Source organism: Petaurus breviceps, unplaced genomic scaffold (assembly GCF_028583685.1).
Source record: "Petaurus breviceps papuanus isolate PSGF00001 unplaced genomic scaffold, PetGlider_PUasm1.0 90825, whole genome shotgun sequence".
In the NCBI taxonomy this organism is placed as follows: domain Eukaryota; kingdom Metazoa; phylum Chordata; class Mammalia; order Diprotodontia; family Petauridae; genus Petaurus; species Petaurus breviceps.
The window spans coordinates 18,685,148-18,702,008 of NW_027187353.1; positions in this window are offsets into that span (position 1 = coordinate 18,685,148).

Below are 16,861 nucleotides of genomic sequence, written 5' to 3' on the forward strand. Positions count from 1 at the left end.
GTGATACCAAATTCAGCACACCAAGTTCCTCAGTCTGTCCCTTAAACCACCTCTGAAGTTTTATTCTCCCTATAGCTAATTTTTAAAATGTCCACATTTAGGCTTCTATCTTTAAGGCTGATGGTGCAGTTGGATTGAGTGTCAGATTCTGAGTCAGGAAGACCTCAGTTCAAATGTGGCCTCAGCTGTGTGACCCTGGGGAGGTCACTTAACACGTTTGTCTCAGTTTCCTCATCTGTAACATGGGGATAATAATACTACCTCCCCTCCTGGAAGATCAGATGAGATAATATTTATAAAGCCTTTGCTATTTAAATTGTAGCTATTATTGTTAATAATGTAAACCAAAAACAAAACACTTTTTCAGGTCAATTCCTTGTTGAGAATCAGAGCCTACTGTGGCTCTCCTTCAGGAGAAGCAGGACATTGGCCTCAGGTGTCCAGGAACGCTTCTTCTTTCTCTGGGAGTCATTGGCAGGTTCTGTTCTCCATCCTCCACAAGGTCCTGTTGCCGCTGTGCCCCTCTCCTACTGTTCCCCACTGTACTGTGGGGTGATATTATTAGACTGTCAGCTCCTTGAGGGCTGGCACTGGCTTTTGCCTCTTTTTGTATCTACAGCACTTAGCACAATGTCTGGTATGTAGTAGGTGATTAACAAATGTTGATTGATTGAAATTGATGAGATAGAGATCACTGACAACTAGAAGGATCAGGAAAGGCTTCTTGTGGGAGGTGGTATGTGAGCCTAGAAGGAATTTAAAGATTCTAAAGAGTCAGAGGGGAGTAAGGAGTGCATTCTAGGCAGGTATTGATCAGGATATTTTGGGCAGTTAGGCAAAACTGGAGTCAGGAAGACCTGAGTTCAAATCCAGTCTCAGACACTTCCTACCATGTGACTCTGGGCAAGTCACTGTTTGCCTCGGTTTCCTCACCTGGAGAAAGAAATGACAAATTACTCCAGTATCTTTGCCAAGAAAACTCCAAGTGGGGTCACAGAGTCAGATTCAACTGAAAAACAGTGATTGGTTTTTACCAATTTTTTCTTATTCTTTTTCTTAAAAAACAAACAAACCACACTGTTATAAAGAATAGCACTCTGGAAGCGGTGGGGTGGGGGTATAGGGTTAGGTAATTTTAAAATAAAAGATATCAGTAAAATCTTTTCTTTAAGATGAAGGCAAGAGATGGAATGCCAGAGTTGGAGAACAACAAACAGCTAAATTTGGCTTCAGTATAGAGAAATCATGAAATGTCTAGAAAGAGGACTGGACCTAGCTTGTGAAGGTCTTTAAATTCCAGACTGAGAAGTGTATAGTTTATCCTGGAGACAATAGAGAACCAGTCCCTCCAGATTCTTGACAAAGTCATGTGTGCTTCATTAAGATTCTTTTGCCACTTGTGTGTTAGGAGCCTGTGGAGAAGCCCACGAGAAAGAGGATGAACTCAGGGCCATGTGGATGCCATATGATTGGGGAGATGTGGAAGCAGAATTCACTAGAATCTGTCAACTCAGTAGATGTGGTTTGTGAGACATGGTATCCTTAACAGAAACAGGAAGTTTGGAGAAGGGTGAGTCTGGCTGGGGAAATGGGGAGAGAATGAACTTCAACTTGCATGTCCTGAGTTTGAGATGCCTGTGGAACAGTAGGTTGGTGATGTCTGCTCCACAAGCTCAGGAGAGAGATGAGAGGTAGATATATTATAATGGAGAATGTATGTCCTTGAGACTGTAGGGTCTGTCTTACTTTTGTCTCTCCATCCGTCTCTGTGTCTGTTTCTGGCTCTCCGTCTCTCTCTATCTCCCCCCCCCCCCATCTGTCTTTGTCTTTCGTTGTCTCTCTCTCTCCCCCCACCACTTCTGTCTCCCCTTTCTTTGTTTCAGTCTCTCTCACAACAATACTCCTTTTATTTTAACAACATTTGCAGTTCAACCTTCTAGTCTTTCTGGACACTGAAATATCCTAAGTGAGTGACCCCAGAAAACAGAGCTAGGAGCCTGGGGCTTGAGGAGTGGGGAGAAGGTGAACCTGGGGAAGCTGGGTTGCCTGCTTTATCAGCATGAAGTTCCCAACAATGAGAGCTGCACCTAAATAGAAAGGCCTGCCTCCAGTAGGTACTAAGTTCCTCTTCATAAGGATCATTATCCAGAGCCTGGATGACTGTCTGAGAGCCTTTGTTCTCAGAAAGTGGCCTAAGGGGGGCGGCTAGGTGGTGCAGTGAGTAGAGCACCAGCCCTGGAGTCTGGAGGACCTGAGTTCAAATACTGCCTCAGACACTTAACACGCAAAAAAACTAGCCATGTGACCTTGGGCAAGTCACTTAACCCCAATTGCCCTCCAAAAAGCAAAAAAAAAAAGTGACTTAAAGACCCCTAGGGGCTCCCCAGACACTTTGGGGGGTTTTGCGCGATCAAAACTATTTTCATAATAATAATAAGATGGTTTAATTTCTAAGATGGTAAACATTGATAAATGTAACACATAAACAAATGCTGGAGGGGGACCCTCAATAATTTTAAGAGTGTAAAGGGATGGGGCAGCCAGGTAGCACAGTGAGAGCACCAGCTCCAGTGTCAGGATGACCTGGGGATCAAATCCCAGGCTCAGACACTTGGCACCCACCCAGAAACACCTGGCCATGTAACCTTGAGCAAGTTGCTTAATCCTGATTGCTTAAAAAAAAAAATTTAAAAAAAGTGTAAAGGGGTCCTGAAACTAAAAATCTTAAGAACCCCTTAGGGGACTTATAGGAATGATGTATAAAGGACTCATTCCCAGTTGGGTCCTGGCTAAACAAGGTGATCCCTGAAGTCACCTGTAGCTCTGGAACTCTCTGGTTTTCCATGAAAACCTCTTTCTAACTCCAGATACTCAGGTGTAGGATAGGAGGTTGGGGCAGAAATTTGTTGGAGTGAAACCGTAATGTTCTTAAGATGTATCTGCCGGAGAGTCCTATGAGAACAGAGGCCTTCTTTATCTCCCGTCCAAGTTAGAGCTGACCTGCCCTCTGGGTCCCAAAGCTGAAGCCGGAGATGGCCACAGGGAAACACAAAATGTAGGAGCTCTGGTGGGTAAGACTGGGGCTGGCCTGAAGGCTACAACATAGGTGCTTCTTCTGAAAGTTTGAATGTGAAAGAAATTGAGCTAATATCATGAGGGAGATGAGGTGGTCTAATACCTGGTGAGATCTGGGGATGTGAGTTGGTAGCTGTAAATTAGCCTGTGGTTTTGGGAGAGATGGAAGATTTTGGGGAGGGATGGGAGGTGTTGGGAGGGGAAAGCTCCTGGAGAAAAGGGGGTGAAATAGGATCCAGGGTATGAGAGGGTTAGGCTTGGTCACCCCCTATCCAGGATGAGAGCTAAAAAAAAAAAAGAAGATGGAAGATGAAATCAATTGTAGTGGGGAGTAGGGAAGGAGAGGAAGGGTCTTTATTAGTAAGGTAAGTGAGGCTAGCTTGGGAGGGGCCACGATGAAGTAGAGAGTATGGAATGAAGACCAGGCCAGGTGGAAGCCTCACAGCAGTGAAGTCCATTTATTCATCTGAGGATCAGGGTTTATATACCTTTTACAGAATAAGGTGGTTCCTTTATCACACTGGATGGATTGTACACTTCCCTTGTACTTAGTTCCCTTTGCGTCACTACTATCAGGGTGAGTAAGAATTCAGGGCCCTCTGTTCCCTACGCATCATGGAGAGTGGTGAGTCAGCATCCAGTTGGCCTGGGAGCAGCTGCAAGAAGCTGGCCACTTTTACCTGCTTAACTGGAGTTAGCCCTCAACAGGTAAGAGGCAAGGTCTTCTGAGAGAAGTGGGAAGGGGCCACCGAAGAGGTTTGAGTTCAATACTCAATGGGCTCAACTGTCATGCTTCATTAGAGACTGGTGGCCAAGTGGGTAGAACACATTGAGCTTGGAGTCAGGAAGACCTGGGTTCAAATCCAACTTTAGACACTGAACTAGCTGTGTGACTCTGGGCAAGTCACTGTAAAAAAATGTCATATGAGAAATAGCTGAGATAATATCTTAGACACTGTGCTTGGTGCTTAATAAATTCTTAGGTCTTTTCCCCAAGAATAAAAGATTGCTATGTTGCTGTGTAGTAATATCCAGTTGAGATTAGATAACACTTTCCATTTGTGGTGCTGGAGTAGACTTTTGAGAGTCCCTCTGACAGCAAAGAGAATAAAATAAGTCAATACTTAAAGAAATTAGCTCTGACTATTCATTGGAAGGACAAATGCTGAAGCTGAAGCTGAAATACTTTGGCCACATAATGAGAAGACAGGACTCATTGGAAAAGACCTTGATGTTGGGAAAGATTGAAGGCAGAAAGAGAAGGGGAAGGCAGAGGATGAGATGGATAGATAGTGTCATGGAAGCAACGGACATGAGCTTGTTCAGACAGAGGAGGATAGAAAGGCCGGGTGTATTATGGTCTGTGAGGTCACAAAGAGTCAGAGGGTACATCAGTATATATAGTGGAGTCCTTGAGTATGAGAACAGGAAGACTGAGTTGGGTGCTCAGCTCTTTGGGAAAGGAGGAAGAATGGCTGAGCGTCTGGTAGACAACAGCAGTCAGGGCTGGAGTGAACCTCAGGAGAGTTTGCTGAGTGAGGGCGACAGAGAGGAGGGTCTAGAAAGGGCCAAATGGAGGAACAAGGAGATCTCCTGCTGGCCCAGTGTGTCAGGGGGCAGGAGAGAAGATGCACCTGGTACTGGAGAGGGCAGTCAGGTTTTCAGTGCCTTCTGGGGGGAGCCAGGCTTCTGTGAGGAGGTGGAAGGAATGGGAGATGAAACAGTCTAACACAGAGGATCCTTTGTTAATGGTGGAACCAGAGGCCCCTGAAAAAGTAACTGCCCCAGGTAAAAGGGACCCTACTTCCTCACATTTCTGATGGAACTTTGTCTGAGTCTCTCTTTTGTAACCTATCTCACCGTCCCCTTTATGATAGTTATTTGTTCATTTTTCCTTTAAATTGTTAGCTTCTTAAGAGTAAGGTCTGGGCCATATCTATTTTTAGAGCCCCAGTGCTGAGCAAGGGGGTCCCCTATATTAGGTTCTTAATGTGAGTTAGCACAATGCATTTATTGAACTGAGATGAAATGAATGAACAAGCAGCCTTTATGTTTGTTTGTTTCAGGGGGGAAGGCAAGGCAATTGGGCTAAAGTGACTTGTCCAAGGTCACACAGCTAGTTAAGAGTCAAGGGTCTGAGGCTGGATTTGAACTCAGATCCTCCTGGCTTCAGGGTTTGTTTGAAAACTAATTGTGGTTTTAGCCTTATCTGGGGATATTTCACCCCCTTCTGGGCCTTAGTAGCCCGACATTCTGGGTTCCATGTCCTAAGGATCCTTTCAGCTCTGAACTTGCAGCTTCCTAAAAGCCTGGAACATCTCATGTTCTAACATCCTTTCTCTCTCTGACGTTTTGTGTTTCTCTGTTCTAAAGTTCTTTTTAGCTCCAACAGAAATGAGACAGCACATGTACAATGCTTTGGAAGCCTTGAGGCACCATAGAAATGCCAGCTATTAGCACTGGGCTGATTGTCTAGGGTTCTTCCAGCTCTGGCACTGGATGCTCTTTCCAGATCTGTCACTCTATGCTCCGAGGGCCCTTCCAGCCCTGCCATTTGGAGAATTCTGTAAGAGGCCTTCCTTGTGAGTAAATAAAGCTGCATCACATCAGAGTTCCTTCTCATTTTCCATGGGTAATGGGATCCTGCCTCTGGGAGGTATTTTGGGAAAACCACTTCAGCCAGAGAGCAGTTTGTTACAGACTGAAGGTCACACTCATCTGCTCATCACTGCATTTGTCCTTCCCTGGAGTGAGTGAAGCTGGCTTCCTCATTATAAAAATCATGTATCATCTTCTTGGGCATTCAAGGCCCGCTACATTACATGGGACCCTTACGGGTAGGAGCGCTGCCCTAGGAGCTGCCCACTTGCCCCTCCTGTGGAGGAGGTGGAAGACGTGGGTAGTGGTCGGAAGAGTCTATGCAACAGCTCTGTTCATATCATCTGATCCCTTCAGTCCCCTGCAAGGCAGAGAGATGTCTCTGGGCCTGGGAGCTTTATTTTAAAAGGCCAGAAAGAGAATGGAAAATTGCTAAATATCTACTGAACATCTAAGGTGCATCTGGCTGTGTGCCATGTACAAGAGGAGACAATGTCTTCTCTGCACCTTTCTGTCAATATTTGAGCAGGAGTGATTGACCATGTTACTTTTGTGTTCAAACACCTCCAGTGAATCCCTGTTTCCTCTACCATATCAAATAAAACCCAACTTGCTGTTTATAGCCCTTGATAGTCTGGGCCCCACCTACCTTTCTGGCCTTTTTTTCCCCTCCACATTTCCCCCCTTCATGCTTTGTGTTTTAGCCAGACTGGGCCACTCTATTCCTGCTCTGACTTTTCATCTGCCACATCTCCCACATCCCATGCCTTTGTATAGACTGTATCTTCTGTTTCACCTTCAGCCTCCTTCAGGAGCTAAGGCTCTGCCATCTACCCAAAAGCTGTTAATGCTCATTCCCTTCTCAGATTATCTGTATTTACTTATCTGTGTGTATGTTAGTTTTCTTTTCAGTAGGATGGAGTTTCCTCAGGGACAGGGACTGTTGTCATTGACTTATATCTCCCACTCTGGTCACAGTAAGTGCCTAATTGAAATTTGTTGGGTTGAATTGAATTGTGTGACTCTACAGATGGGATCTTGACATATTTTTTACCATAACATCATTTACAAAAACGTGCTTGTTCATCAATGATTCAATCCAGCTAATTCAATAAGCATTTGTTAAGAGCCTACTATGTACAAGGCACTGTGCTGGTCATCATGGATACAAAGATGAAAATTAATCGTTTCCTACTCTCATGTGACATGGGAGAATGAGACACATATGGATAAGGACAGACATGCACAGCAATGCCAAGTCATTGAAAGAGGGAGAGAGAGTGCTAGTAAGGAGGGAGATGAGGAAAGGCCTTAGAGGAAGGAGGTGGCATTTGCATTGTGCTTTGAGAGAAGCAGGGATTCCCTAAGGACACTGAGATGTGTGCCCATGACCCTCATAAAGACTGTTGAGGATTAAGAGAAGGAAACTGGGAGCTGGATTGCATCTGGGAAATGTGTGGTGCACTCAATGACCCCAAACTTCTCCTTGAAACTAAAAGACATCTTTCTAACAAGAATGTTCTTCCAGTGATGCTAGATGGCTGTGAATCCTAGGAAACCATAGTCTTGGAAGAACCCAGATTGGGGGTCACTCAAAGGACAATGGAGGGACAGGGATGAGAGGAAATAGCCTAGAATGTTAGAACAGGGCTGGGGGTGGGGGGAGAGGAGGGCATGGCAGGGGGATACAAAGAAGCGGTAGACAAATTTCCTTTTAGTTTATAATTTTGTCAAGAAAAGACTTTGGGCTTGGGGGGTGATGCCTGAATTCTAAGAGGCAGTGTGACATGGACTTAATGAGGGGTTGCTTGTGATTGATTGACTAATCAATTGAATGGAGAGTATGCTGGATTTAAATCCCAAGGGCTTGGGTTTGAATTCCTGCCCTGCCACATATAAGCTTTGGGATATGAGGCCAGTCACTTATTCTCTCTAGTCCCTGGGCTACTCAACAGTAGAAGAAGGTTGCGTTAGGGCTCTAAGGTTCCTTCCCACTCTCAGTCCATTTCTTCCCCTTACCCTGGGCAAGCGCGACCTCTGGTGTGGGGGCTGCTCCTCCAGCCTTGGCATCTACTTGCCACCCACCTCTCACCTGTGGCTCCACGAAACTGTAGCAAGCCCAGCAGCTACACCATCTCAGCAGATGGGCTAAACCAGGGTGAGGGTAATTAACAGGCCTCAAACCTGTTGGTGAGTTAGGGGGGTGTCTATGCCCAATATGTGAAGACTTTCGCAGTGGTTGAGAACAATTTGTTCCAAAGGTCATGAAGGTGGCTGAAGCAGGCTCTGTGGAGAGCTCAGAGCTGGGTCAGATACTGAAGACACCAAGGGCATCCACTGCATCCTGGGCCATCCCCAGCCATTCTGACTCTTGTCCTGCCACTGGGCTTCAATGTCTCTGGAAGAGAGAGTGAGGCTGAGACTTTGTGCAGCTCTGCCTCACTTACATCCAATTCATCAACAAGTCAAGACATCTCCCTGTGATGCCATTGATCCTCTTTGAAAACCAAGGACTAATGACCACAATAACACCGACACTATCTGTATTTTTGTCCTTCTTTTGCAAGTGAAGAAAATGAGGCTTCCCACGGGAGAAGCGCTGGACTTGGGATCAAAGCATCCTGCTATGACAACCTTTCAGAGCTGGAAGTTTACAGAAGTAATGCCCGTCTCACTCTTACTGTCCCCCCAGTGGGGGAACACAAAATGAATGCAAATGGAAGTAAAGAATCTTGGAAGCAAGGCGATGCCAGATATTAGGTCACTGCACTTAGAGAGAGCCTCTGTCAGCCTCTGCCAGGTCAAGGATGGAAGTCTTCAAGGTCAGGAATTTCACTTTCAGGTCCAGCCTTGAGTTTGGACATTTTAGGCAATTCTGTGGCCCCTCAAATAGCTTCTTCACAACTTCCCGGCCTGGGCAGGAGTTTAAAGAAGACCACAGCAGAGCGGAGCTGGAGGAAGCAATTGGATAGAATGTCCAACATTGTCTAGTGGGGGCAGCAGTGAGCTGAAAAACCACAGACTGTGCTGAGTATGGGGTAGGGTTAGAGCAGGCAGCAGGCAATCTAATCATGGTGGGAAGAGAACTTGATTTAGAGTGAGAGGCCTGGGGGTCAAATCCTGGTTTTACCACTTATGTACCTTAGACAAAGTGGCTTTACTTCTCTGTAAAATGGGTGTAACAATAGCATTTACTTATTTGGGGCAGGTGGGTGGGACAGTAGGTAGAACAATGAGTTTAAATCCAATCTCACATGTGACTCTAGTCAAATCACTTAGCCTCGTTGGTCTCAGTTTCCTCCTCTGTAAAATGGAGATGAATTAATAGCACCTATTTCCCAGGGTTGTTGTGAGGATCAAATGAAATGTACAGTGCCTGGTACATAGTAGGTGCTTAATAAATGCTAATTTCCTTCATTCCTTTCCCCCTTTGCTCCTTCTTTCCTTTTCCCCCCTTCCTCCCTCCCTTCCTTCCTTCCTTCTTTCCTTCCTTCCTTCCTTCCTTCCAAAAATTAAAATTTAAAAATTTTAATTTTTTAAAAAAGAGTTTATTTTAGACCAAAAGTTTTAGTCCAGTCACAATTGCCTGAGTTCCCAGTTAGGAAAATTCCTAACATCTAAGCAGCAGCTGGGTTTTCTGCCTGACTTATATTTATATTTATCACTAGTTAACCCATAACCTCTTTGTGGTTGAGACAATATTCAGTTTACCAGAAACATTTGGGAACAGAGGACATTATGGTGTCCTCTGGGATTGGAATTGGGAGGAGAAGTTGGGGAAAGAACTGAATTTTTGGAGGAGGGGCTTCCCATAGCTGGGTCTTCTGCTTTGAGGTGCTGGTAGAATGGATGACTGTGATGGATGTGCTTTCCTTGCCATAGCTCATTTCTCCCTTTGCTCCTCCTGAAAGGTGTGCTGACAGCCATCTGTACTTCCTTCACCCTCTCAAACCTGGATCTTCAGACTCTGTCATTCTGGATCTAAGATAGTTTTTTCCTTTTAGACAAATTACTTAGGGCATAAACCAGTCTCTCTTAAAATGACTTTGATTTGAGGGGTGGTGTACAGGTCCTACTCACAGTGGGTTCTGATTGTTTGATTCAACCAAAAATTGTCTTTATCTATCAAAGGTTTACTTTAAGTCAGTAGAATGGAATACCACCCACATCCATGTAAGGAAAACCTCAATGACAGAAGATAGGGATCAATGGAAAAGTGGGAATGTGGGGAATATCAGGAAATAACTGATATAAAAATAAAAAAGGCACCAGTAAAACTAAAAAATAAGCCAATAAAAATATGTGGGGCTCACCTTCAGACACCTTTCCCAACTCCCCTAAAATTATTTATTATATATTGTTTATTATTATTTTTACTACTAGTATTATTATATTATTTCATTCTTTTTGGCAGGAGTTCAGATAGAAATAGTCCTGGGAAAAGTTGTCACCTTACTATTACTCCTTTATATTTAATATTAAATGGATTATTGAATATTATTATTATTTTATTATGAAGAGTATAGCTATTTTAAGGAGCAAATAAGCAATAGCATCAACCATACTATGAGATAGCTAGTGCAATGGCTTCAATGTTGTATCTGGATTCTGGAAGACCTGAGTTCAAATTTTTCCCCACACTAGCTGTGTGACCCTAGAAAAGTCATTTAACCTTTGCCAGCCTCAGTTTCCTTAACTGTAAAATAGGGATTATAATAGAACCAACCTTCCAGGATTGTCCTGATATATACAGATCCCTCCCCTGACCCCCTGTTTTAGATTCCATATTTTTTCCTATTATTTTTCCATCCACTACAAACTACTCATCTCACAGATGCAGAATTTTTAGGTAAGGCCAGTTGAGCCACTCAATCAAGGTCACTAAGCCAGGCAGTGTCAGAGTCAAGATTCTAGTCTAAGTCTACTGACTTTAAGACCAACATTCTCAGGATAATCTGTTTATAGCTGCAAGGAACCTGAGGAGGCATATTTTCTAGCCCTCTCCTTTTACAGATAGGGAACTGAGCTTAGCCCAAAGAATGACTGAGATTTGAACCCAGGATCTAGAACCCCAGATCTAGAGTTCTTTCTCAGATGCCACCCTTCCTGCTCCCAGAGGTAAGGGTCTATAAGAAGTCAGGTGGGCTGGTGGGGCAGTGTGAATGGAAATGTGGAGAAAGCTGCTGTCTGGCCCACGGTAAGGAAGGTCCTTGTGCCACTGGGGAGTAACATAACCACATAGTGGGAGCGACAAATGCTTTAGGAGAGATGAGGAAGTAAGCCTGCACATTCTCCAAGCACCTGACAGAAAACATCATTAAGGGGCCTGTCTGACTTTCTGACAAATCACCTCACCCCAGGCTGAGCTCTCAGTCAGTGGGCACGCAGGTGTGTGAGAAGGGTGGGCCCCAGCAAAGGCACTTTGGCTTTAATTGTGGTAATTAATCTGGTATGAACAGCTGGTTCTGTCTGCCAGGACCAGAGTCCATGTAGCAGGAGACAGAGCAGCGGGGATCACAGCCTTGATGGCTTGGTCTTCAGAAGAGCAGCCTCCTTGATGCTGGTCAAAGGTACACACCTTCCAGAGTCAGGTGTCCTTTCATCCTTTGGAAGGATTACAGAGGGGGCCATGGACCCTCAGATGTCCTAGCTGGAACTGCAGAGTGTCAGAGCTACAAGGGATCTCAGAGGTCAGTTAGGTCTGCCCCTCCCTGAGCAGGAAATCTCCTTACAGCATCCCCCCAAAGAAGCCATCCAGCCTTCTTGAATGCTTCCAGCGATAGGGGATTCATTGCCTTTCAAGGTCTCCCACTCAACTTTGAAATAGCTCTAATTATTAGAAAGATTTTCCTCATAATGAGTTGAAATCTACCTCCCTGCAGCTGCCAAAATTTCCCCGGTATCACTTCCCTTACCCCTTCTAAACAGTGATCCCCTATAAAAAAGAATCTTTTTTTTGGTAGGGGAGGCAATTGGGATGAAGCAATTTGCCCGGGGTCTAACAGCTAATAAGTATCTGAAGCCAGGTTTGAACTCAGATCCTCCTGTGCAAGCAAACAAGAATCTTTTTTTAAAGAAAAAGAGGAGGAGGAAAAAAATTGGCAAAAACCAATCAATACATTGGAAGAAATCTGACAATCTATGTAAGGTTCCATACCCCTGGACCTCTCCCTATCTCTTCAAAGGAGTGAAGGGAATTGTCTTCTCATACTTCTTCTTTAAGGCCAAACTTACTTTTCATAATTTTGCAACATTCATTTCCTACTGTTTTATGGTGGGTTTTTTTTTCCATTTGCATCCTTGTGATTGTGTCAACTGATTTCTTGGTTCTGCTTGCTTCACTCTATACCAGCTTATGTTTTCCTTCAGTTTTTTTTTAATGATAGCATTCATTTCCTCACCATGCCTGTAAGGCTTCTCTTTCAAAGGTTCCGAATGTCTTCAACCTGCACTCATATATGGCATCATTTCCATATCTCCTCTCCATCGCTGTTGCCCCTTTCTGCTCATGTTCCACCTTGTCAATGTCCCTTTTAAAAGATGGTCCCCAGAACTGAGCTCAGTACTCCAAATGTGGTCTTTCTTTTGTTGACCTGTCAAAAACTAGACTTGCCCTCCTAGAGTTTCCAAGGATCCCTGTTGTGGGCACTTCTACCACTGAGGCAGAACCAAACCCTCTCTACACCTTGGTAGAACATCTTCATAAGTTTCTGTGGCTACAAAAAATCATTATCTGGTAATCGGGTAATTAGGACCATAGATCTAGGCTAGAAATCTGAGAGGTCACCTGAGACAACCCTTTCTTTTACCAATGAGGAAACTGAGGCACAGAGAGGTGCCTGGTCTATGTCCAAGGAGGCTCTTCCTGATTCCAAAGCTTGTGCTCTATACATGACTATACACTATCTATTAATGGGCATTTTACATTGAGTTAAAGTTTGCCAGGCACTATCTTGTTTAAGCACCCACCTTGTGAGGTGAGTGCTATTATAACCCCTATTTTACAGTTGAGGAAACTGAGGCAAACTGAGGTTAAGTGACTTGCCCAGGGTCACACATCTAGTAAGTGTCTGAAGCCAGGTTTGAACTCAAATTTTCCTGATTCCAGGCCCACTGCTCCATGCACTGTGACGCCAGGTGGTTACCTAGGTGGTAAACATCAGGTAACTCTTTTTAATTTGAAAATTTTCATTTTCATTTCCAAATTCTCTCCCTTCCCTCTCCCCTCTTCCCCATCCATTGAGAAGGCAAGAAATATGATACCAATTATACATATGAAGTCATGCAAGACATTTCTACATCAGCCACATTGTGGGGGGTGGAAGCGCGAAAGAAAAAAGGGGGGGAAATTCTGCTTCAGCATTCACTCAGAGTTAATCAATTTTCTTTCTGGAAGTGGATAGCATTTTTCATTAAGAGTGTCAAGCCATAATGAAACTCACCCCCAATCTCTCTGTAGGGAGGTGGTGGCCTCTAGGTGTGGAATGTGGCATACTCTTGCAGACATGGCCAACATGTTGATTTTGTTTTGCTTGACTGTACTTATTTGTAACTAGGGAAGGTTCCACTGGAGGTGTGGGTGGGGGAAGTCTAGGAGAAGTGATAATAGGGTTAAAAAAAATAGCTTCAGTGAAGATTTAAAAAGAAAAAAAAGTGTCGAGCAAGTTTTGCAGGCAGGTCTTCCTGTCTGGTCCTCCATCCTCCAGGCCAAGCCCAGTGGCCTTAGATTTGGTCAGAGCAGAGTACATAAAGATGTTGCCCCTGGCAGAGTGCTTCCCTTCCCTCCTCTGACATTGCCCCCACCCTGAGTCGGGTCCTCAGCACCTCACACTTGGACCCCTGTAGTAGCTGCTGGCGGGCCTCCCTGCCTCCAGGGTCTCCCCACTTCAGATCCTCTTCCATGAGGTCACTACAGGAATTTTCCTAAACCTCAGGTCTGATCATCTCACTCCCCTACTCAATAGACTTCCTCTTGTCTCCAGAATCAATGGGGAAAATCCAGAAAAAACACTCCGTTTGGCATCTTCATACCCTAATGCCCTCCTACCTTTGACTCCCCTCAACTCACTACCAGCCTTCTCACTGCACCTCTCGACTCCATGTCCTTTCACTGTCTGGATACTATGGACGCTGGACCTGGAATGCTTTCCTTCCTGGCCTCCACCTCCTGGCTTTTCTGGTCTCCTTCAAGAGTCGGCTGAAATCTTATCTTTTCAAAGGTCTCTGCTGGACACGGCAGAGCTAACCTTCCCTAGGAGGTGAATTTCCATTTACCTGTCTGTATTCTGCATGTCCACGATGGTTTTCATGTTGTCTCCTTCATTACATCGTAAGCTCCTCGAGGGCAGGGTCACTTTTGCCTGTCTTTGTGTCTTTAGTGTTTAGCACAGAGACTGGCACATGGCTGTTATTGTTCAGTCTGTTTTTGAGTTGTGTCTGATTCTTTGTGGCCTCATTTAGCTTTTTTGGGGGGTGGGGCAAAGATATTAGAAGCATTTGCCATTTCCTTCTCCAGCTCATTTGATAGATGAGGAAACTGAGGCAAACAGGGTAAAGTGACTTGCCCAGGGTCACACAGCCAGTAAGTATCTGAGGCCATATACTTGCAGATACTCAGCAAGATGAGTCTTCCTGACTCCAGTCCTGGCACTCTATCCACTTCACCACCCGTTTGCCTCTGGCACATAAGTAAATCCTTGTTGACTGACTAACTGAATAAACATGGACCCCATTCAGCAGCTACTTTTGGGGGGAAAGATTCAGATTTCTTCTGAATCTTTCCCTCCTCCTAAAAGGACAGAAACCTCCCTTTCTATCCCACGGACTCTGTGGTAGAGTTTGTCCTTCCCCAGGAGGAGGCTGGGGCTGTCTCCCAGCAGGGACCAGGCAGAGGAGGGGAGTGGCCTTGGTGGGCCTGGTTAATGGGGAATCTGCTTTGTTCCCAAAGTTGACCTCTTTGCTTCAGACACAAAGGCCCGTCTTCATCTGAACACTGAACATTTCTTTTCTGAGAGAACTCGGGAAATCTCATTAGGGTAGCAAACAGCAGAACTGGGTCATGATGACAGGATGCCAGGATGGGAGGCCACCAGGCTTATTACTTCTGCCGAGTGGCCCATTAAATGGAATGTATAAGGCCTAATCTGCCCCATGCACTTGCTTGATCACTTCATTAGCACCAGAAGTAAATTTAAGCTACAGTTTTGTGGCAAAAAAGGAATAATTCTGTATTCACCTTCTAATTAAAACGAAGGAAGCCAACTGGATACAAGGACACACCAACCCCCTCAATTAATTAACATTTATTACAATCAGAAAACAATCTAATTCAATTAAAATGTTTCCACAAAAGTAGTTTAATGACTTTGCAAAAAATAAAGTACAGTCAAGCGGAGAGTTTATTATTCTAAGGCGCCTTGGAGAGAAGGGAAAGAAAATGACATTCTTGACAGGGGCAGCCTCATCTGCAGCTGCCAGGAAGGTGGGAGGAGGGGGCCCCAAGGATTCAGAAGCATCAGTCAGGTGGTAGTGTGTCTGGGCAAGGTGATCTTCCAGGCTAGGGAAGCAACACAAAATAATTTTTTTTTCCATATGGGGCTCACAGACAGGATCAGGCTAGGAGTTATGCCCATATCTGAAGCTCATCTCCTTATGGACCTGTGAAGTAGGTGGTGAAGGGATTATAGTACCTATTTCACAGATGAGGAAACAGGCCCAGGGAAGTTAAATGATTTGCCGTATGTCACATAGGTAACAAATGTCATAGGTAGTATTTGAGCTCTGTGATCTTTCTACTGTTTTGTGCTGCCTCCCACAGGGATTGTGGTCTCTAACAGACACTGAAGGGAAAATATGGTGTCGAGGCATATCTCAAGCTTTTCTTTAACATATCCTTGTCACTTTTTGTCCTAAGCTCACCTTCCTTCCTCTAGCACTCATGAAGGCCATGAAGGCTGATCTGGTTTCAGGGAAGAGGAGTTCAAGTTTAGAATAGAACCCCAGAAACATCAAAAAAAGAGGCAAAAGTTTTAATATGCATGAAAAACATTTAGAATGGTTCTGTTTGTGGTGGCAAAGAATTGGAAACCAAGGGTACGTCCATCAATGGGAAATGGCTGAACAAATTATGGTCTATGATTGTAATGGAATATTATTGTGCTGTAACAAAGAGATGGTTTCAGAGAAGCCCAGGAAGACTTGCATGAACAGATACAGAGTGAAGTGAGCAGAACTAGGAGAATAATGTATATGGCGACAAAAGTAATGTATAAAGAAATAACTTTAAAGACTTAAGAACTCTGATCATCCATGATCATCCAGGACCCATGGTGAAGAATGCCACCCACCTCATGACAGAGAGTTGGTAGACTGATATGCAGAAGGAGGCACGCATTTTTGGATATAGGCAATATGGAGATTTGTTTTGCCTACCTGACTACACTTATTTGCTACAAGGTTTTTTTTCCCCCTCATAGAGGGGAGGGATAACAAGAAGGGAGAAATTAAATGCTTGGTAATTGAAAAAAAAATTTAATTAAGAAAAGATTAACTTAGAAAGCTTAGGCATCATCCAATTTGGGATAAGGTCTTTTTTTTATAAGTCGTCTAATGAGCTTTGTCTTACTGGTCTTTTGGAGGTTGTATAGTGTCTTTTGCCTTATGAATAAACCATAAAAAATCCACTCATAATCTAGAGAATGCAGAGACAGTGGATAGAGTGGAAATAATAGTGATAATAGCGGTGATATTCTCATATGATCCTTGCAACAACTCTTTGACGTAGGTGCTGTTATTTTGTAGGTGATGAAATTGAGGCTTGGAGAGATGTGGTGACCCAGCGTGCCACAGCTAAGAAATGTTTGAGCCTGGATTCAAAACCAAGTCTTCCTGAAGTTTGGCATTGTTATCATCACATCCTCTTTTCTTTCAAAAGAGGAAGCAGACTCCAGACTTGAGTGAGCAGTGATGGTAGGAACGGGTGGACCAAATCCCTGAATCCAGGAGTCCAAAAAAAGGTTCAAGGACTGAGAAAGTTAGGTACAGGCAGGAAGGGAGGAAAGAAGGAAGGAGGAAGGGGGGAAGGGAAGGAAAGAAAGAAGGGAGGAAGAGAATGAAAGAAGGAAAAGAGGAAGAAAGAAGGGAAGAAAGGAAAGAAGTGAAGAGAAGAAGGAGGGAGGGAGGGAAGAAA